Below are 24,526 nucleotides of genomic sequence, written 5' to 3' on the forward strand. Positions count from 1 at the left end.
TCCTTCTCTTGGCACATTAGTAGATAGCGATCAACTAATCAGTTTACGTTTGGAACTGTGTTAAAATGTAAATTACATTAATGCGCAAATTATGCATCAATCCACGCAGATAGGCCGCACCAGAGGCCACATAATGTCAGGATCATTCAGTTTGGGCCTTGTACATGCAGTGTTAATGGACTATGATTTCCCCTGCTCTGCTTCCAATCAAGTGTTATACGTCAGCCAGCCGGCGTAAGTGCAAGAGAAAGGCTTTTTGCAAAGCTCCATTAAAGCCAGTGAGGTAATAGCGGCCTTTTGCATGTCTTTTGTCTCATCTAGTGTAAAGGGCATCCGGCGCCATGTGCATTTTAACATTTGGCTGAACTCCCTGTTGAAAGTGACTAGATATTAACCTACACCGCGATCTATACAGGCAGAAATTGGTTACCTGAAGAGATGTCGGTGTTGAAAATGTGATGCTAATCCGCACCCTGTCCATTTTAAAATGACATCCCACAGTGGTACTGACTAGCCCACTGCCAATGACCTAACACATGCACGCACGCACACACACACACACAGACACACACGCACACACACACATCTAGCACTAATTGATTGTCTTGTGTTTTATTTATGGTGCACTAGTAATTAGCAGGCAGAATAATGTAAGCCATTCATTAGCACCTGGCTACCACTATGGATTTCATTGCTTTGTCTCGGATGTGCACATCATTAGGGAAAAACAAAGGCTGTAATTTACTAGCATGGCTTCTGATAAACATTCTTAAAGTCAGTGTGCCTTTAAGGAGGAACACAATCCTGTAAAAAACTTTTGTCAGCATTTGCTGCAGAATATGTGAAGGAAGAGCTGTATAAATTTAATTTTAATTGTTTTGTACACACGCCAGTGAAAAGGAACTGATTGGATACAGTTCAGAGACAGTATATTAATACGTTATTTTCATATGTTAATTGGTTTGCATAATCTCTCACTTTGCTTGGTTTGGAAGTACCTGGCAATGAGAGGAGAATAGTAGACTCCAATTTACATAAAACCGGCTCCTCTGAACATTAAATAATAATGCATCTGCAAGCTGAAGGTGTGTTCAGTTAGCAGAAAGCACATTTATATAATTTATAGTCCAGCTGTTTCTGTGCTTTCGATTCCATTTTCCTTCCTGCCGGCTTTTAATGAAATCTGGTTACCAGAGAATTGACTGAGTGAATTGAGATTTTAATCCCACTGACGTCTTCGCATTAAAATGCCCACCGGTGGGAACTTATAATGGTGGCTCCTGTAATCAGACGACACTTGTATTCAGCTCCCAACAATAATGAATCTCATCAAATGTTAAAGCTGAGGCAGCGAGTGAAGAGCTCAAATTTCAAGGTTTTTGACCATCCCCATTTGAGAAATTCCTCAGGGAGTGTGCGATTACTCAAGTTTAACAGTTTATTGCCTCATCTTTCAATAGCCACTGAAGCACAAAATTCTCATCTAGGTGGCTCCTTTTTTCTTCACTTGAAGAACAGGCCAATATAGACTACAGAACAGCTGCTCAGATCCCCAGGAACTGCTGTTGGCGCTGCAATGTTATTAGCTGCCACCATCATTGTCCACTCACTGTGTCATTTAAAGAATGAAAACGAAATTAGGTTGCTCAAATCACTGGAGTGATTTTAATTGTGAACGTTGTGGGGTTTATTTTACAGCTGTTTGACTCAATGACTGCAGCTGTAGTCTGCGGCACACATGCAAGTGCCTTGAGATCTGTGAAATAAGACATATTGAGAATTAAGTAGAAACTCTATGCAATTCAAAAGACTCCACGGACATTGAGTTTTACAGTACAGCTGAAGTCAAATGCCCACATGCATCAAGAAGTTGCTTTAAAGGGGCCCTAATATGCAAACCATTTTTTCTTACCTATTGGTACCTGCTGTTGTGTATTTGGGAGCTGCATAACCCCCGGAAATGTGAAATCAAACCGTGGAGGGTTGAATGAATTTGTAAGGTATTAGAGCACAGCACTAATTTAAATGACCCAACTGAGAAATATTTATAAAACATCCTTGCCTTATAATTACGGGGAAACGAGATGTTTGGAATGTGCTCATTTGGTGACGTTTTTCCCATTTCTGACCACAACGGATAATCCATTTATAATATAAATTCACCCAAAGGTGTAGTGCAGGGGTCGACATCTTTCAGCATACAAAGAGACATTTGAGCCCATTTCCCACCAAAGTTAACCCACCTAGAGCCGCAAACTCTGTTTGAGCCCTAAAATGACAATAACGCTACTTTTAGTTTCATTACATTTAAGCTATAGTATTTATGAAATCAAACACTAGACAGAATATGACATAGCAAGAATTTTTGCTCTGATCAGCTTTCCGCAGCAGTTCCGAAACTGCTCTTTTTCGGTAGTATTTTTCCGCAAATACTGTGTGTTTGTTCTGGAAATGTATTTCCACATTTGATTTTTTGTTGTTTGCTATTTTCTCCCCACTTATAAAGCACACAGGTGAACCAACCTCGTCAACAGTAAACGCAAAGTAAACTGTGCATGTAGCATTAAATGTTTTATTTTCATCAGAAATGTTTCTCTTTTTGATTTGTCCATTGCTAATTTACTGGGGGTTGACCACTAAAAACAATGCAATTGCTTGGCGGCAAAAGATGACGCATCGGGGTTGTTATGTACATTTCGATAGACAAAATATTACAAGATCACAAACTCTAAAATAAAAACCGCTACATTAAAATAGACTAACTAAATAAAATTAAAGAAATTAAAATTAAATAACCATTATTTATTTACATTTTTTAAAAGCCAAAGGGAGCCAGGCCTGAGGCATGAAAGAGCCGCTTGCGGCTCCAGAGCCGTGGGTTGCAGACCCCTGGTCTAGTGGAATCAATAAGCTCCTTCTTTTTCTCTATCCTCTTGTTGTGGGGCAGACTGGCTCGTACATGCACATGCATCCTTTGCTGTTGCCATTCCTTTCACAAAGTAGCGTATAGTTCTAACTTATATCTGTCAGTAGACTCGCTATGAGGAAAAAAAGTACAACATGGCTGACGGGGCGAAGACGCAGTCAAAGTGGAGGCACGTAGATAAAGAGCGCTGAGGAGACTGTCCAAAAGTGCTTGAAAACGGTTTGTAAAACAGAATGCAACATGCAACATTTTGACCAAAGAACCATCATTCAGGCAGCACGGTGGAAGAGGGGTTCGTGCAACTGCCTCACAATACGAAGGTCCTGAGTAGTCGTGAGTTCAAACCCGGCCTCGGGATCTTTCTGTGTGGAGTTTGCATGTTCTCCCCGTGACTGCGTGGGTTCCCTCCGGGTACTCCGGCTTCATCCCACCTCCAAAGACATGCACCTGGGGATAGGTTGATTGGCAACGCTAAATTGGCCCTAGTGTGTGAATGTGAGTGTGAATGTTGTCTGTCTATCTGTGTTGGCCCTGTGATTAGGTGGCAACTTGTCCAGGGTGTAGCCCGCCTTCAGTGACGTGCGGTCACTGGAGGCGGGGCCTCACCTGCCATCATGGAAAGAAAAAAAATGTAAAAAGAAAAAAAATCTCTTAAATTGTTATATATCATATATCAGTGATTATACTACAAAGTTATTTTCCATTTAACTTCACCAGTTTTAGATTATTTTTTATTAAAAATTGCTGAATTTTCACATTTGCCGTTCAAATACTGAGAAGAGACGGTGCGGTGATCAGCAGCCAGTTGAGGCACGTCACTCAGTGCCTCAACATGGATTGCGCAATGACTCGGCTAACTGCTGGCCTGCTGTGCAGTAAGACCGTGTTGCTATATGAACTATATTATACATTTCCATAGTTTAGTTAGCTGAGGTATATAATGTACAGTGTATTTTGTCAACAACTGTATGTGTGTAAAGTATTTCTTGTGCTGAGCAATCATAAAACTGCTGCGAAGACGCACTGGCTGAGGCTCGCGTAATCTCGCCTCCTGGTGCCGGTTAATGCACCCCCCGACGGGAGCGCCACACCAACCAAAGCCCACACCCAAATCCTCCACGTGCAAGACCGAATCCACCCAAAAAAAGTCACTTAACAAGAAGCCAAAAAGCATACTTGCCAACCCTCCCGGTTTTTCCGGGAGACTCCCGAAATTCAGCGCCTCTCCCGAAAACCTCCCGGGACAAATTTTCTCCCGAAAATCTCGTGAAATTCAGGCGGACTCAGGTCCATGAGGACCTGAGTCCGCTAACCCACAATATAAACAGCATACCTGCCCAATCACGTTATAACTGTAGAATGATGGAGGGCGAGTTCTTGGTTTCTTATGAGGGTTTATTGTTAGGCAGTTTCATTAACGTCCTCCCAGCGCGGCAACAACACACAACAACAGCAGTCACGTTTTTGTATACCGTAAAGCAGTTCGTCTGCCGTAAACAGCAATGTTGTGACACTCTTAAACAGGACAATACTGCCATCTAGTGCATTTTATGAAAGCACTTTTGTGCGTGCCACACATCAATGCATCATCAGAGAGGGTGTTCAGCATGGTTCGAAAAATAGTGACAGAGAATAGAACAAGGATGGACAATTCAGCCCTTAACTCAACAATGAGTAGATGAGTGTTATGTGTGTGTATATGTGTAAATAAATGAACACTGAAATTCAAGTATTTATTTTATATATATATATATGTATATATATATATAAATATATACATATATATATATATATATATAAATATATATAAATATATACATATATATATATATATATATATATATATATATATATATATATATATATATATATATATATATATATATGAAATACTTGACTTGGTGAATTCTAGCTGTAAATCTACTCCTCCCCTTTTAGCCACGCCCCCAACCACGCCCCCGTCCCACCATGACCACGCCCACCCCCTCCCCCTCCCCCCACCTCCCGAAATCGGAGGTGTCAAGGTTGGCAAGTATGCTAAAAGTGCAAAAACAACCATGCTCGCGCTGGAGGAGCGTGAACGACTGCAGGGACACAACATTTGGTACACCTGCAGACTGCAGCACGGATTTCATATTTCATTCATTCACAACTCCTCCAACACGAACACCACTGTACCCGCACTTATAAGTAAAGGTAAGACCATAATAACGTTTTTTTGAATTAAATGTGCTTTTTTGTGTGCTACAGTTTGTATGTGTAAAGTTAAGTTAAAGTACCAATGATTGTCACACACACACTAGGTGTGGTGAAATTTGTCCTCTGCATTTGACCTATCCCTTGATCACCCCCTGGGAGGTGAGGGGAGCATTGGGCAGCAGCGGCGCCGCGCCCGGGAATAATTTTTGGTGATTTAACCCCCAATTCCAACCCTTGATGCAGAGTGCCAAGCAGGGAAGAATGCTGGTATGAGCTTTTAAACATAACTCGTTAACTGCTGCCAATCAAATGGTGAATAAGATACTCTTTAGGGTTCATATGTTTGTAAATCTGACTGTGATGAAGTCAGTGCCTCACCAGTCATGAACCTCACAGCACGTCACTGCCCGCCTTCTGCCCGATTGTAGCTGAGATAGGCTCCAGCGCCCCCCGCGACCCCGAAGGGAATAAGCGGTAGAAAATGGATGGATGGAACCAGCATTCATCACATGTTATGTAGACCACAAGGACATGTTTTAAATGTAGAAAAAAACATTCATGATATGGAATATATAAAAACAATTTATATAAAAATAATAATGAAAATATAAATTTGTTTTACATTTAAAACATTTCCTTGTGATCTACATCAGTGTTTTTCAACCTTTTTTGAGCCAAAGCACATTTTTTGCATTGAAAAAATGCGGAGGCACACCACCAGCAGAAATCATTAAAAAACGATACTCATTTGACAGTAAAAAGTCGTTGTCGCAATTGTTGGATATGACTTTAAACCATAACCAAGCATGCATCACTATAGCTCTTGTTTCAAAGGAGGTGTATTGTCACGATCTGTCACATCACGCCGTGAGTTATTTTGAGTTTTTTGCTGTTTTCCTGTGTGTAGGGTTTTAGTTATTGTCTTGCGCTCCTCTTTTGGTGGCTTTTTCTCTTTTTTTGGTATTTTCCTGTAGCAGTTTCATGTCTTCCTTTAAACGATATTCCCCACATCTACTTTGTTTTAGCAATCAAGAATATTTTAGTTGTTTTTATCCTTCTTTGTGGGGACATTGTTGATTGTCATGTCATGTTCGGATGTACATTGTGGACGCTGTCTTTGCTCCACAGTAAGTCTTTGCTGTCGTCCAGCATTCTGTTTTTGTTTACTTTGTAGCCAGTTCAGTTTTAGTTTTGTTCTGCATAGCCATCCCTAAGCTTCAATGCTTTTTCTCAGGGGCACTCACCTTTTGATTATTTTTGGTTTAAGCATTACGCACCTTCTTACCTGTGCACTGCCTACTGCTGTTTCCAACATCTACAAAGCAATTAGCTACCAGCTGCCACCTACTGATATGGAAGAGTATTACACAGTTACTCTGCCGAGCTCTAGACAGCACAGACACTCAACAACAACACATAATTTGCAGACTATAATTACTGGTTTGCAAAAAATATTTTTAACCCAAATAGATGGATGGAGGTGAAATTACATAATCTCCCACGGCACACCAGACTGTATCTCATGGCACACTAGTGTGCCGCGGCACAGTGGTTGAAAAACACTGGTCTACATAACATGTAATGGTGGTTATTTGGTGAAAATGTTGCATAGATTATGTTTCACAGACCAACTTAAAACCATTTTCTGACTGTCCCTTTAGAATATTTACCGGTATGTGCTAAAGTCCTCCTCCAGGCCAAGCCCCCTTTGACTGCGTCGCCACGACGTAAGCCATGTTGTAATCTTTAGTTTTAGTCGTTGTTATAGGTTAGAACTATATGCAACAAGTTTAACACTAAATACTTATTGCACAGAAAATGTTTCTTACTGTTTTTTGATGAGGTGAATTTGTCACGTTATATGGACCTTATGTGTCAGATGGTGGAAAATTATATAAATAGAGCAGTATCTGTTCAAGTCTGCCAAAAACAATAAATTACTTTAAAAAGCTATTGATTTTGTTTATATATCTATCTTTATAACAATGTAATGGATTTTAATGAAAATAAAGTTAAAGTACCACTGATTGTCACACACACACTAGGTGTGGGGAAATTGCCCTCTGCATTTGACCCATCTCCTTGTTCCACCTCTTGGGAGGTGAGGGGAGTAGTGAGCAGCAGCGGTGGCCGCGCTCAGGAATCATTTTGGTGATTTAACCTCCAATTCCAACCCTTGATGCTGAGTCCCAAGCAGGGAGGTAATGGGTCCCATTTTTATAGTCTTTGGTATGACTCAGCCGGGGTTTGAACTCGCGACCTACCGATCTCAGGGCGGACAAAAAGAGGCTGTTTGCACATCTCTCACTGTTCCATTTTTCAAAGCAAAACAAACACCATTGGCTAGCTTGTGTTATTATAATGAATGGTTTAACACAGGGGACCCCAAACTACGGCTCGCGGGCCGGATCCGGCCCACCAGCGTCCAAAATCCGGCCTACGGGAAGTCCAAAGTTAAAAAAAACAAACAAAAAAACCCAAGTAATTGTATTATTTTATTTTTTTTATTTTTTTTTAATCTGTCCTTTCGAATCTGTTTTCTACTGCTTGTTACTCTCGGTGTCTCCTAGCCGCTCAGGCAAATCATAGTGTCTAAAAATGCATTTTCCCATCGATAAAGTGACATCATCAGGCTCTGTATATCCATCCATCCATTTTCTACCGCTTATTCCCTTCAGGGTCGCGGGGGGCGCTGGAGCCTATCTCAGCTACAATCGGGCGGAAGGCGGGGTACACCCTGGACAAGTCGCCACCTCATCGCAGGGCCAACACAGATAGACAGACAACATTCACACTCACATTCACACACTAGGGCCAATTTAGTGTTGCCAATCAACCTATCACCAGGTGCATGTTTTTGGAGGTGGGAGGAAGCCGGAGTACCCGGAGGGAACCCACGCAGTCACGGGGAGAACATGCAAACTCCACACAGAAAGATCCCGAGGCCGGGATTGAACCCCAGACTACTCAGCACCTTCGTATTGTGAGGCAGACGCACTAACCACTCTATATATTATTATAATAAAATAAAATAAAAAATATATATATATGCAGTATATATATATATACAGTATATATATATACAGTATATATATATATATTGTGGAGTCTCACTCAAGCACCGCCTGACAGGTAGGCACCTCACAGGGGAGGAGCCAGGGCATGGAGGCAGAGTGGAACACAGAGGACAACGCCCCAGCCTTGGCCGCATCATTGAGGGGCGGTACATTCCTCTGTACCTGTTTAATTAGCCTGAAGTGCCACCAGCTGTGCGGCCAGGTGGGGCCCAGCTACAAACTGTTCTTAACTCTGCCTCATTCAGGTCTGGCTCTCCTCTGTTTCAAGGCAGGTGCATCAGGCGGTAAGTGAGACATCCACTATTTCCCCATTAATGACATTATTAGGGAAATGTTTTCTGATTATGATTATGTTATGTTACTTTCTGATATTATGATACTTCCCCACCCTACCCTTCTTACAAGGACTTGTGCAATAAATGCCCTTTTCGGCTTTCTGCAAACCCAATCCTGTGTCTTGGTGAGAATCAGGTGCCACATATGGTGGAGAATGCGGACAATCTGATTCACGCAAACCTCCCACGATGTCACACGCAGAGGCACTGAGTGCTTTGTTAAAAAGCCAAGCCGAACTTCAAAGCGCAGTACAAGAGCTAGTAAAAAAGATTGCTAAAGATGTGGCTATTACACGGGCACCCGCTGAGGTCCTAACTAAATTATGGGGTGAGGATGATGTGGAAGCCTATTTAGATTTATTCGAGCGCACTGCGGCCCAGGAGAAGTGGCCGGTAGCTGAATGGGGATCCATACTGGCACCTTTCCTCACTGCAGAAGCCCAACGTGTGTGTAGCGACCTGGCATTGGCGGATGCTAGAGACTTCAAGAAGCTAAAGAAAGCCATTCTTGCCAACCGAGGGTGCAGTCTGCCTGCCAGGGCCCAACGATATCACAATTTGAACATCCAGCCCACCTAGCCACCACGACCACAGGTAGCCGCACTGCTCCGCCGCATAACACACAGCTGGCTAACGAGCGAAGGGAACCCCCCCTCCATAGACCGACTGGTGATAGACCGCTGTATCCAAGCCTTGCCGCCTGATGCCCGGAAATATGCCGCACAAGTAAGCCCTACAACTGTGGAGCAGTTAGTGGCCTTATTAGAGAACCACCAAGTGAGCATGGAAATGCTGAGTGCCACTCGGATGGAAACGGCCAGAGCCACCGGGGAAGAGAGGCTAGGCCGCGACCGCCGAAGAGCGCCACCGCCAGCGGCGTCCTTACCCCGACCTCGGAGCGCTACCCCGTGAGGCCCAGTCGGCCCCCACGGCGAAAATGTTACGTGTGGGGACACCTGGACCACATGTCTTGGGGGTGATCGGAACGTGACCGCGATGTCTCCATGGCCACGGCCCCCAGCTCAGATGCAGGAAAACCATGCCTCCACACGGGGAGTGGACGACGACAACATGCCAGCCTTCCAGTAAAGATCAGGGGGACCAATGCACATGCATTGCCGGACAGTGGGAGCGCTGTGACCCTGGTACACGCTGACCTGGCCAGACCCCTCAACAAGGACACCGTTCCAGTGACGTGTGTACATGGAGATGTGCGCCAGTATCCGGTGAGCCACATACACATTCAGACACCCTGAGGTGATGCACTGGTACTAGCTGGAGTGGTACCAAACCTGCCTGTTCCACTACTCATCGGGTCCGACTGTGTACTCTGGCCTTTACTGGACCCCGGGCTACATCCCAGGTGCTTAAGTCTCATATCTCCCGAGTGCTCTATCTTGCCCATACTCATCAGCTAGCAGCGCACCTAGGTGTACAAAAGACATATGACCACATAATAATCCGCTTCTATTGGCCTAGTGTGAAACGAGCCATAGAAGACTTCTGCAAGGGCTGTCCCGAATGTCAAAAGACTGCACGTAGACCCACGTATCGAAACACCTTGGTCCCGCTCCCCATCATCAGTACCCCGTTCTCACGTCTGGCAATGGACATCGTTGGACCACTCCCGAAGTCAGCCAGAGGACATAGCTACATACTGGTAATAGTAGACTATGCCACCCGAGATCCGAAGGCTGTACCAGTACGCACAGCCTCAGCCAAAGCTATAGCACACAAAATGTTTATGATGTTTAGCTGAGTGGGAATTGCAGATGAGATTTTAACGGACCAGGGCACATGTTTCATGTCACAAGTGCTAACCATGCTCTACAAATGGTTGAAAGTAAAAACGCATACGAACCTCTGTATATCACCTTTAGACAGATGGCCTGGTGGAACGTTTCAACTGTACGTTGAAAAAGATGCTAAAAAAAGTAGCCGACAAAGACGGGAAAGACTGGGATCACCTCATTCCATATGTCCTCTTTGCCATCATTGGCTTCTCCCCCTTTGAGCTAGTTTCATGGCCGACGTCCCCGAGGCGTGATGGACATTGCGAAAGAAACCTGGGAGAACCAATCCTCGCCACACCGCAGTGTGATCGACCATGTCGCCCAACTACAATCTGGCCCATGGTAAGAGAACATATGGAAAAAGCCCAAAGAGAACAGGCAAGAACGTACAACAAAGGTGCCACACTCCGAGAGTTCCAGGTTAGGGAAAAAGTGCTGGAATTAGTTCCGTTCAGCGAATCCAAGTTCTTGGCCAGATGGCAGGGGCCTACAAGGTAATTGAGAGAATGGGGCCCGTCAACTACAAGGTAAACCAGCCAGGCCGGCGGATAGGTCACAAAATTTACCATGTAAATATTCTGAAAAACTGGCATGCGGCAGACCACTCCCCCGGTACCTATGGGAGAGGACTTCACCCCGTCCCAAAAGCAGGATGTGAAGGAACTTCTGGGACAGAATCAGGACCGCCTCTCGGAACTGCCAGGAAGGACCCAGGTGATCAAACATGACATTGAGATAGGACAATAGGTGATAGGACAAAGGCCCTACCAAATCCCAGAAGCCAGGCGGGCGGCTATAAAAGAAGAGGTAAAAAAAATATTAGAACTTGGAGTAATAGAGGAATCCCATAGTCCATGGTCCAGCCCGATTGTTATTGTTCCAAAACCAGACGGGTCCCTGAGATTTTGTAATGACTTTCGCAAATTGAATGAGGTATCACTGTGTGATGCTTATTCCATGCCCAGAGTGGATGAGCTGATAGAGCGGCTCAGCCCTGCTCGTTTCGTCAGCACCCTGGACCTGACCAAGGGCTACTAGCAGCTGCCATTGACGGAAAGGGCGAAACCTAAAACGGCTTTCTCCACACTATTCCAATATACCGTCTTGTCGTTCGGGATCCACAGGGCCCTGGCAACATTCCAGAGGATGATGGACAGAGTCCTACGGCCTCACCAAGAATACGCAGCCGCCTACCTGGATGATATTGTGATTCATAGCACCAACTGGTCTCTCCATCTCCAGCATCTCGACGCGGTCCTGGGAGGACTGACTGTCAATGCTAAGAAGTGCCGAGTGGGTCTGACTGAGACAGATTATCTTGGCTACACCATAGGAAGAGGCTGCGTAAAACCCCAGGCTCGCAAAGTGGAGCGCATCAGGGAATGGCCCCACCCCTTGACGAAAAAGAAAGTAAAATCCTTTATTGGCCTGGTGTCATATTATCAAAAGTTTATTTAATATGTATCTACGATTGTAACACCGCTGTATGAACTGTCACGGAACAACTGCCCCATCATGTCACCTGGACGGCTGAGGGCGAGACTGCCTTCCAGATGTTGGAAAAAGCCCTGTGTGAAGAACCTGTGTTGAATGCACCCAACTTCAGTCAGCCATTCATCCTCCACACTGATGCCTCAGGCACGGGCATTGGAGCCGTGCTCGCCCAGCTCGTGGATGGAGAGGAGCACCTAGTGACATTTATTAGTAGGAAACTCCAGAGCCATGAGCGAAACTATGCCACAGTGGAAAAGGAGTGCTTGGCAGTTAAATGGGCAATACACCACCTCCGCTACTACCTATGGGGTAGGACCTTCCCCTTGGTGACAGACCATTCCCCCTTGAAGTGGATGTCCACAAATAAGCATCGAAACGCTCGCGACACACGCTGGTTCCTGGAACTACAGAATTACCACTTCACCGTGGAATATAGGCCTTGGAAGGCGATCCCACATGCAGACGCCCCGCATGTTGTGTTACAGTGCGGATGTTCTCCTGAAATGTGTTTGTCATTCTTGTTTGGTGTGGGTTCACAGTGTGGCGCTTGTCAACACGTACGCACAGAGAGCGCGTGCACACATACAAAAAGCAGGCCAAGAGAAGCAACAAAAAATTTGCAGTCATGTTGACGTTATGATAAAATATACATTCAATGACAGCTAAGACTATCCTTCCAAATTGCTATTATTAGCTAACAACACGTGTTACATCCATACGTAGTTACGTCATTACGTCCTAGAAGCCAGAAGAGGGTGGGATATACTGTGTAAAATACATCGGAAAGTTCACGCCCTCTATACATCTGTGTGAATGTTGCAAGCAGCCCCTTCAAATGAAATTAAAACTGAGCTAATCAGATTAATTAATGATTAATTAATTAATTAATTAATTAATCGCACATTTTTTAAGTTTCTCTTCCCTTTGGATTTTCACATCAACCTGGCAAGGAAAATAAGTATTTTGGGGTTTAATCGAAAAAGTTGGCTGAAAATAGGTCTGCTGTACAAATGTTTGGCCGTTGGAGATTTAAAAGGTGCAGTGATAACATTCACATTATTAAACCAAGGCTAAGACACTTCAGGTTCCACAATAGTTCTCGCTTTCTCGCTGAACTTTGGATGGTGGAGACTGAATGGAAAAGTACTGAATGGAGGGGTTTAAATATTAAAAATCATCCTCCATCTTCCTGAATGGATGCCTCCACACTTATCTAAAAAAAAAAAAGGTTTATGTGTGGTATGGGCCTCCGAATATTATGAATATTTGAAACTTCAAAACTCCACAAAATCACCATCATACTCTTGGGAACTGTGCTGGCTAATTGTTGCTTAAGGATAAACTGTCATCAGCTGTAAGGTTTTTGTCTGTAGTTGAATCTGGTTAGGACCCCTGCAGGTCATGTGTGTAATGTGATGCTGTTTTATATTTGAATGGCTAAATGTGACCTTTGAGATTAGAGGGGGCGGTGCCTCTCGGGGAGCCGAAGAGAGACCCTGCTGTTGTGCACCTCTTGTCTCTTTGATCGCCGCTGTAATGAGACGTTGTGGTCACTGAACACACTGACACGCCATTGGTGAGCCAGCAGTTCTTACTGCCTGCTACTGGAAGAAGGGGTCTGTGTGTGTGTGTGTGTGTGTGTGTGTGTGTGTGTGTGTGTGTGTGTGTGTGTGTGTGTGTGTGTGTGTGTGTGTGTGTGTGTGTGTGTGTGTCAAGTACAACTGAGGGCTATCTTTGAAGCCATGAACAGACATGTGCATGGAGACAGAAGGAAGAAGGCAACACTTATTCACTTCTTAATATGCTTCGATAATGTTTGGTGCAAGTCTGTACACCAGAAAAGTGTGATTGCATACAGAGGTAATATTTAACGAAGTTCAAGTCAAAAACATAAAACTAAGCGGCAATGTCTAGAACAGTGGTTCTTAACCTTGTTGGAGGTACCGAACCCTATTAGTTTCATATGCGCATTCACCGAACCCTTCTTTAGTGAAAAATAAAATGTTGTTTTTTTTCAAATTCAAGACAAAGTTATATGTTTTTGGTAACACTTTAGTATAGGGAACATATTCTAAGTAACAAAGACTTAATTTAGAGTTATTTGGTCAGGGTTAGGGTTAGGGTTAGGGTTAGAGGGTTAGGGTCAGGGTTAGAGGGTTAGAGTTATAATAAGGCCATGCCGAATAAGGCATTAATAAGTACTTAATAATGACTAGTTAAGAGCCAATATGTTACTGTACTAATGTGCATGTTAATAAGCAACTAATTAATGGTGAACATGTTCCCCATACTAAAGTGTTAACATATTTTTTTACTGGTGCACAAAATGAACCGTGTATGAACATCACCTTGTTCAAACAACAAAACCAACACAGTGCATAAACTCACAACAAATTACACACCTGCAAATCAGTGTGACTTCAGCTAGGGCCGTATCCGTAATACACCGATAGGGAGAAGTTTTTATTTACACGATGAGTCGGGTGTGTCTTGACCTCCGCAGAACCCCTGAGCCCGACTCACCGAACCCCTAGGGTTCGATCGAACCCAGGTTAAGAACCACTGGTCTAGAACCAAGCTTGTGACTACAAAAAACGGTGTCACAGGGAAAAAGTTGGACAGAAATGCACTACAAAACATTGATAACTACTACATTTAGTTGTTTTTTTTAAACATGTCCTGTCCGGCCACTTAGGCACATCATATAGTTCAGTGTTTTTCAACCTTTTCTAAGCCAAGGCACATTTTTTTCATTGAAAAAATGCAGAGGCACACCACCAGCAGAAAACATAAAAAAATGAAACTCAGCAGCCGATATTGACAATAAAAAGTCGTTCTCACAATTGTTGGATATGAATTAAAACCATAACCAAGCATGCATCAAAATCTTAAAGTAGGTGAACTGTCACGACCTGTCACATCACGACGTGACTTATTTGGAGTTTTTTGGTGTTTTCCTGTGTGTAGTGTTTTAGTTCTTGTCTTGCGCTTCTATTTTGGTGGTTTATCCTGTTTTGTTGGTGTTTTCCTGTAGCAGTTTCATGTCTTCCTTGAACGCTATTCCCCACACCTGCTTTGTTTTAGCAATCAAGACTATTTAAGTTGTGCGGATGCTATCCTTCTTTGTGTGGACATTGTTGATTGTCATGTCATGTACGCAGGGGCGCCGCTAGGGATTTTGGGCCCCATGAAAATAATCTTTACAGGGCCCCCAACACAGTGTCATTATTTTTTCTGTATTATAATTTCATCATCATTAGGGGCCTCTCTGGGCCCCCCTCCATCATGGGCCCCTAAAATCCGTCTCCTTTACCCCCCCTTTTCGGCGCCCCTGCATGTACGGATGTGCTTTGTGGACGCCGTCTGCTCCACACGCTGTAAGTCTTTGTTGTCGTCCAGCATTCTGTTTTTGTTTACTTTGTAGCCAGGTCAGTTTTAGTTTTGTTTTGCATAGCCATCCCTAAGCTTCAATGCCTTTTCTTAGCGGCCCTCGCCTTTTGTTTATTTTTGGTTTAAGCGCTAGATACTTTTTTACCTACACGCTGCCTCCCGCATATTGTGATCACGACAAACCATGTTCCCGACATCTACAAAGCAATCAGCTACCTGCTGCCACCTACTGATATGGAAGAGTATTACATGGTTACTCTGCTGAGCTCTAGACAGCACAGACACTCAACAACAGTACATTATTTACGGATTATAATTACTGGTTTGCAAAAAATATTTTTAACCCAATTAGGTGAAATTACATAATCTCCCATGGTACACCAGACTGTATCTCACGGCACACTAGTGTGCCGCGGCACAGTGGTTGAAAAACACTGATATAGTTGATGTAGATGCCCATATCTGCTATACAGATTAACTTTAGAAATGAGAAGTGTGGGATACTTCTTTTGTTGCCTTATTTGTATTTTACTTTATTAAATGGCTGTATATATTGTTTGGAGCAGGAGAGGATAGAAAGAAGAAAACAAAGAAGACAGAAGGGGAAATTGCGGGGACTACAGGGGCATAAGACACAGAGACAACAACAACAGAACGACATCAGCACATACAATATGTACAAATATGATACGCAAAGTGATAGCAAAGAAGCAGTTAGTGAAGTAAATATTAATAACACAAAAATGACAATGAATATTATTGCTCTACAAATTGTTGTGTGTACAGGAGGATGAGACAGCACAGACAACAGGGGCATAGTATTAAGCTCTATTTTATTTATATATATATATGAAATACGTATATAAATAATAATAATAATAAACAAGGGTATGGAGTGTGACTGAGCCAAAAGGGTGTATATGTGTGACTATGTGTGGGAATTAATTGCTGAGTGTTACCGGAGTGTTGAGCGAGAGGCAAGTCCAAAAGGGGCAGGGCAGTCTTAAAGATCCGTGAGACAAGCAGGTAGTCAGGGCGATAGCGAGGCATCAGAGGTCCGTGTCCAGGCGGGAGGTCGAGATCCAAGAGGGGCAGCCACAGAAACAGAGAAGAACAGCCACAGAAACAGAGAAGAACAGCCACAGAAACAGAGAGGAACAACCGGGAAGACGAGACACACAGCTCGTCATGCGGGAACAGAGGTTTGCTGCAGGAACGACACGACACAGGACAACGCACAATGAAACACGGAGGAGAAAACACAGAGAGAGCAGGATTGCATAGAGCATGTATATGACTTACTGTACAGGACAGGTAGCTACGTTCTGGCGCGGGATAGCAGGTTGTGCAGGCTTATGAAGGCGGTCCTCTGATCAGCCGCATGTGCGCTGATTGCTGGTGATTGATTGCAGCCGCCTGCTGCCGCCGGACTGACACACACTTGGCGCGCCCCTGGAGGTACGCTCGTCAGAGCGCAAAGATGAGTTTGCATTGGAATGTGCCGGGGTCGTGACACAAATGGAACACTACAAATACCAATATAAATAACACTGTTGATAATGGATAACAATAATAATTACCTCTATTATCAACAATACCATTTCTTTAAAGGCAACAATACATGAATGTAGTGAATACTCGAATTACCAAATAAATCATATAAATGGAGGGGAAGAAAGAGGAGCGGACTTTATTAATCTTATAGATTGTTATGGTAAAAATGGGTTAAACTCTATCAGCCTGCATGTTTTACCCAGTTTCCACTATGTTTGATGAAATACATATATGCATGAGTGTATTTATGCATGTGTTCTTGTGTATGTACAGTACTTGTATATGTATGTTTGTACAGTGAGTGTGCGTGTGGATGTATGTACCCTGTGTGTGTATGTATGTACTGTATTTTATATGTATGCGCATTTGTACCTATGTATGTATGTATAAATAATTGTGTTTTTGTAGGTATGTATGTGTATGTACAAAATATTTGTCTCCCAACCCCAAACAGCAAAAGCCGTACCCAGAAAACAAGGGACCCACCGGGCAGGCCAGCAGCAGGCTGTAGACAACGCACCGACAGGGCACGGGATAAGCAAAAGACAACCAGCCTCCAAGCCAGCGAGAGATCACACCCCATGCAGGCAGAAAGATGGGAAGCCCCGCACCGAGGGGCTCAGAAGCTCCCCGCAGCTGGACCACCCCACCCCACAAGCAACCAAAGAGAGCACGAAGGAGCCAGCCCGAGACTGACCTACTCAAGTTAGCCACAGCAGGAACGCCCAGCAAGGCGCTATGGGAACTACTCGCCTCACATGCAGGGACCCCAACAATGAAGATAGAACATCGAGCAACTGCCCCAGTGGAGCAAAAAAAAATGAAGAATAGGAAAGGGGGAAATACAGACTTGCTGACACACAAGACCACTTACCCCAGCAGCCGGCCGCATATACCACCGCAGCATGTCCCGCGACACACTAAGGGGCCACGACAGACCGAATGCAGGGACTAGACCCAGAAGGCTACCACCATGACTGGCATCCGGAAATGGGTGGGCGGCGGGACCCAGGGGCCCCAGACATGCAGCCGGAGACGCTGACTCCTATAGGCCAAGCAGGCTCCAAGGGCAACATCAGTGCCCAACAACCCCCCCCAAAAAATAACATTAATAATAATAATAATAATATATATATATATATATATATATATATATATATATATATATATATATATATATATATATATATATATATATATATAAAAATAAAAAAAAATAAAAATATATATATCCATCCATCCATCCATCCATTTTCTACCGCTTATTCCCTTTGGTGTCGCGGGGGGCGCTGGAGCCTATCTCAGCTACAATCGGGCGGAAGGCGGTGTACACCCTGGACAAGTCGCCACCTCATCGCAGGGCCAACACAGATAGACAGACAACATTCACATTCACACTGACACACAAGGGCCAATTTAGTGTTGCCATACAACCTATCCCCAGGTGCATGTCTTTGGAGGTGGGAGGAAGCCGGAGTACCCGGAGGGAACCCATGCAGTTACGGGGAGGACATGCAAACTCCACACAGAAAGATCCCAAGCCCGGGATTTTACCCAAGACTACCCAGGACCTTCGTATTGTGAGGCAGATGCACTAACCCCTCTGCCACCGTGCTGCCCGCATATATATATATATACATATATATATACCAGTGACGTGCGGTCACTGGAGGCAGGTGAGGCGGGGCCTCACCTGCCATCATGAAAAGAAGAAAAATGTAAAAAGAAAAAAAATTAATTAAATTGTTATATGTATTCAGTGATTATACTATAAAGTTATTTTCCATTTAACTTCACCAGTTTTAGATTATTTTTATTCAAAATCGCTGAATTTTCACATTTGCCGTTCAAATACTGAGAAGAGACGTGCGGTGATCAGCAGCCAGTTGAGGCACGTCACTCAGTTGTGCCTCAACATGGATTGCGGACTCGGCCAACTGCTGGCCTGCTGTGCAGTGAGACCGTATTGCTATATGAACTATATTATACATTTCCATAGTTTAGTTAGCTGAGGTATATAATGTACAGTGTATTTTGTCAACAACTGTATGTGTGTAACGTATTTCTTGTGCTGAGCAATCATAAAACTGCTGCGAAGACGCACTGTGTGAGGCTCACAGTAATCCCGCCTCCTGGTGCCGGTTAATGCACCCCCGCCGCAGAATGCACCCCCCAACGGGAGCGCCACACCAACCAAAGCCCACACCCAAACCCTCCACATGCAAGACCGAATCCACCCAAAAAAAGTCACTTAACAAGAAGCCAAAAAGTGCAAAAACAACAATGCTCGCGCCGGAGGAGCCGTGAACAACTGCAGGGACACAACATTAGGTACACCTGCAGACTGCAGCATGGATTTCATATTTCATTCATTCACAACTCCTGCAACACCAACACCACTGTTCCCGCACTTATAAGTAAAGGTAAGACCATAATAACGTTTTTTTTATTAAATGTGCTTTTTTGTGTGCTACAGTTTGTATGTGTAAAGTTAAAGTTAAGTTAAAGTACCAATGATTGTCACACACACACTAGGTGTGGTGAAATTTGTCCTCTGCATTTGACCCATCCCCTTGATCACCCCCTGGGAGGTGAGGGGAGCAGTGGGCAGTAGCGGCGTGGCGCCCGGGAATAATTTTTGGTGATTTAACCACCAATTCCAACCTTTGATGCTGAGTGCCAAGCAGGGAAGAATGCTGGTATGAGCTTTTAAACATAACCCGTTAACTGCTGCCAATCAAATGGTGAATAAGATACTCTTTAGGGTTCATATGTTTGTAAATCTGACTGTGATGAAGTCAGTGCCTCACCAGTCATGAACCTCACCGCACGTCACTGAAGTATACATATATGTGTAAAAAACTGCTCTGATGTGGAAGAGGGGTAGGATTAAATAAGCTTTTGTTCTTCCTACTCCTTTTTGAGCATGTTGTAGAGAGAAATGGAAAATGTGTAATGTATCATGTTTAAACTGCTTTCATGTTCAAAATAAACTTAAATCAATCAATACTTTGAAAAATAGTTTCCTGTATTTTCAAGATGAGTGTCAAACCTGTTGAAACACACTCCACAAGATGGCTGAACTACCACAATTACAGCAGACATGCATTGGATATGTCTTGGACATTTGCATTCTCTTTGTACAAATTGACCTTTTTGTAGTTACTTTTACAAATGAATCAAATAATACCGTACATTATTCATTAACACCAATTAAAAAAAAATGTGAAGAAATTAAAAATGTCCTCTTTCGACACCTTTTTAGACATATTGAATTGTGCAAATGTAACCACCTAATGTTCTTTAATGTTACTCGCGAGACATGTCTGAAACAAACAAACCATACCATGTTAGCTTTTCTTTTCAAAGTCAAGCAAACTTTTCTCTTGGTGTGATAGGACAAGGTTGAGGCCATTCTCTGCGACTTGAACAGGACTCTGGTGAAACCGTGTTCGCAGAGACATCTTTAGAGATCCACTGAAGATCAATCATGACCAGGCCCTTCCCCACGAGACCCTTAGTAACAGCTGCTGATTGCTTTCTGCCGTGCAGGCCGTTAAGTGGAGTCTGGCAATGGGCTCCTGGACAACACTTAACAATCAATCAGAGGGCACAACCACTTCTCATTGCACGACACTTCTTCCCCTGAATTACACACAAACAAAAATTCAGGTGGACACAAGTGACACTTAAGAATCACCGGCAGAGTGACCCACTCTGAGGAAGCTGGGCAATGTTTAGGATTCTCGAACAAGACCTTAGGTAAGTCCTTTGTCTTTGGACTGTCTAGTGAGTTTTCCTGATCAGTGGACCAGAAAAATGTATTACCGTATTTTTCGGAGTATAAGTCGCACCGGAGTATAAGTCGCACCTGCTGAAAATGCATAATAAAAAAGGAAAAATACATATAAGTCGCACTGGAGCCCGGCGAAACTATGAAAAAAAACTGCGACTTATAGTCCGAAAAATACGGTAAAAGTAAAGCACTTTGTTTATATTTTTAAACGTGAGTCACAACAAGATACACATTGTGTTGAGTTTTCTTATTTTCCCTGTGCTTTTTCTTTCTCTCACAATCTAAAAAAAACATGCATGTTCGGCTAGTTGTAGACTAAATTGTCCATACTGTAGGTGTGAATGCGAGAATAAATGTTGTCTGTAACTCCTTTTCAATCAAAAAAGTCCAGTAACCAAAAATAAAGTTCCAGCAACTTAAGTGTTCCTGTGGTTCTATGTGGTTTGTGTTTGCACCGCACTTCAAACTTCAGGAAAATGTATTAAAATCATACTGATAACACTCGGGGGAGTGGTATACAGTCGTGGTCAAAAGTTTGCATACCCTTGTAAAGAACATAATGTCATGGCTGTCTTGAGTTTCCAATAATTTCTACAACTCTTATTTTTTTGTGATAAAGTGATTGGAGCACATGCTTGTTGGTCACAAAAAACATTCATGAAGTTTGGTTCTTTTATAATTTATTATGGGTCTACTGAAAGTGTGACCAAATCTGCTGGGTCAAAAGTATACATACAGCAATGTTAATATTTGGTTACATGTCCCTTGGCAAGTTTCACTGCAATAAGGCGCTTTTGGTAGCCATCCACAAGCTTCTGGTTGAATTTTTGACCACTCCTCTTGACAAAATTGGTGCAGTTCAGCTAAATTTGTTGATTTTCTGACTTGGACTTGTTTCTTCAGCATTCTCCACATGTTTAAGTCAGGACTTTGGGAAGGCCATTCTAAAACCTTAATTCTAGCCTGATTTAGCCATTCCTTTACCACTTTTGACATGTGTTTGGGGTCATTGTCCTGATGGAACACCCAACTGCGCCCAAGACCCAACCTCCGGGCTGATGATTTTAGGTTGTCCTGAAGAATTTGGAGGTAATCCTACTTTGTTATTGTCCCATTTACTCTCTCTAAAGCACCAGTTCCATTGGCAGCAAAACAGGCCCAGAGCATAATACCACCACCACCATGCTTGACGGTAGGGATGGTGTTCCTGGGATTAAAGGCCTCACCTTTTCTCCTCCAAACATATTGCTGGGTATTGTGGACAAACAGCTCAATTTGTGTTTCATCTGACCACAGAACCTTCCTCGAGAAGGTCTTATCTTTGTCCATGTGATGTCAGTGTTGACAAAACAAACAAATCCAATTAATTGAGGTTTAGCATCCACCTGTTGAATGATTAGTACTAGCTTTTGGTTCACTTGACTTTTGGCTAACTAAACAATGGTGTGCTGACGACTATTGTTATAGAATGTAACAAACACAATATATATATATATATATATATATATATATATATATATATATATATACTGTATATATATATATATGTATATTTATTTATTTATTTCATAAGATTTTTGTCATGATCCGTTACCCGGATCATGGCATGATTTATGTTGGTTATGTTTCTGGTTTTAGTCGGTTTCCTGGGTGCACCCTCTTTCCCTGTTTATTGTTGGTTTCCATGGGCACTGATTCTCCTCACCTGTCTTAGTTTTGCAATTAGTGTTTCCACCAGGTGTTTTGGCTAATCACTCCCCTTTATAGTTTCTTGTCACCCAGCAGTAAGTGCTAGGTCAATGTTTGCTGTATGCAACATTTACGTTCCCCCTGGTTTTCTGCTCGTTGTAGTAAGTTTGTGCACGCTAGCATTCCTTGTTTATCACCCTTGGTGACATTTTGGTTTTTGTTTAGCTCCACGCTTGCTAGCGTCCTCAGTTTTGTATTTTTTGTCCTGCCTTTTATTTATTAAAAATACTTATATCTTACCTGTTCGCCGCTCCTGCTTGTCATCTGCCTTGGAAGGAACACAACAATCGCAACCATGCGTCGAAGACGTAACAATTTTAGCACACATCCTCAAGCATTGAGCTCATTGAGTCCTTTGTTGCAGTAACCTGAGTTGTTCATACATCTTTTTAGTACAGTAGTACAGCGGTCAAACCACACGGCAACTGTTCTTCATCTTCTTATAATCTTGCTGACGTTTATTCAGCTTTTCGCTTATTTGTTTTAAAATCTAACCAAAGGTTGGAAACAACTAATACTTTTACCCATTAAAATGTGTTACATTTTGAAAGATCTCATTACAAATGACTTGTGAGGAACTTGATAACTAGACAACAAACTTTTCAGAAACACAATACTGTACACAACTCTTGAAAATAAGACTATTAAGTGTTTTGTGCCTTTGTCTTGTAACTAAATATGCATTGGAAAGTTTGCTTATTGATTACGGATTCCATTGACTTAATGAACCTTCAACCCTCCTTTGGATGACTAGCCAATATATGCTCTAATCTCTAAAACGGATGTCTGGTCGTGGTTCCTTTTAGATTAATTGATCCACTCAGCTCTTTCCAAATGGGGAAATGGGCAAGTATTGATATGATTCTTGACTTGGTGATGGATGTGTGTGATGGTAAAACACGAACCGCACAGGCCGACTACTCTAGGATTAGCTAGCATTTAGAGAGCAGCTTTACTCAAGCTACTCAAAAACAAAGCTATATCATTTGTGACAGTGCCTATACTCAGCCCTCTTATTTGTTGTCTAGTTGTTTTCTAAAAGCACATTAAAGAGGAAGAGGAAGTCCTCTTCCCATTGTTTTGGTCCTGAAGTGTAACGTTTTCATGTCAAGAACGATTACACATGAAGGGCCATTTTGAATGCAAGTCACTTTAAGGTTAAATCCATCTGTGCAGAGCAGTAGCGCAATCCCATCAAGCATCACAAGAGCATCACAGTGGGTTTTGTGTGATGTTCAGACTGCATGGCAAATATTTATTGAAGTCAGATTACAGCCAGTAGAGACTGAGATGTCTGCATCCCTACAGCTCTCCGTGGACTTTATGCATGGATGCAATTGTTTCTGCAGAAGTTAGAAATTTGAAAAACTCACTTTTCACATTTGATTAACCTTACATTTGATGGGCCACTGTGTTGACTTTTGTACATATATCATGTCTATGAATATATATATATATATATATATATATATATATATATATATATATATATATATACAGGTAAAAGCCAGTAAATTAGAATATTTTGAAAAACTTGATTTATTTCAGTAATTGCATTCAAAAGGTGTAACTTGTACATTGTATTTATTCATTGCACACAGACTGATGCATTCAAATGTTTATTTCATTTAATTTTGATGATTTGAAGTGGCAACAAATGAAAATCCAAAATTCCGTGTGTCACAAAATTAGAATATTACTTAAGGCTAATACAAAAAAGGGATTTTTAGAAATGTTGGCCAACTGAAAAGTATGAAAATGAAAAATATGAGCATGTACAATACTCAATACTTGGTTGGAGCTCCTTTTGCCTCAATTACTGCGTTAATGCGGCGTGGCATGGAGTCGATGAGTTTCTGGCACTGCTCAGGTGTTATGAGAGCCCAGGTTGCTCTGATAGTGGCCTTCAACTCTTCTGCGTTTTTGGGTCTGGCATTCTGCATCTTCCTTTTCACAATACCCCACAGATTTTCTATGGGGCTAAGGTCAGGGGAGTTGGCGGGCCAATTTAGAACAGAAATACCATGGTCCGTAAACCAGGCACGGGTAGATTTTGCGCTGTGTGCAGGCGCCAAGTCCTGTTGGAACTTGAAATCTCCATCTCCATAGAGCAGGTCAGCAGCAGGAAGCATGAAGTGCTCTAAAACTTGCTGGTAGACGGCTGCGTTGACCCTTGATCTCAGGAAACAGAGTGGACCGACACCAGCAGCTGA

The sequence above is a fragment of the Nerophis lumbriciformis genome, linkage group LG06 (assembly GCF_033978685.3).
Source record: "Nerophis lumbriciformis linkage group LG06, RoL_Nlum_v2.1, whole genome shotgun sequence".
Classification (NCBI taxonomy): Eukaryota; Metazoa; Chordata; class Actinopteri; order Syngnathiformes; family Syngnathidae; genus Nerophis; species Nerophis lumbriciformis.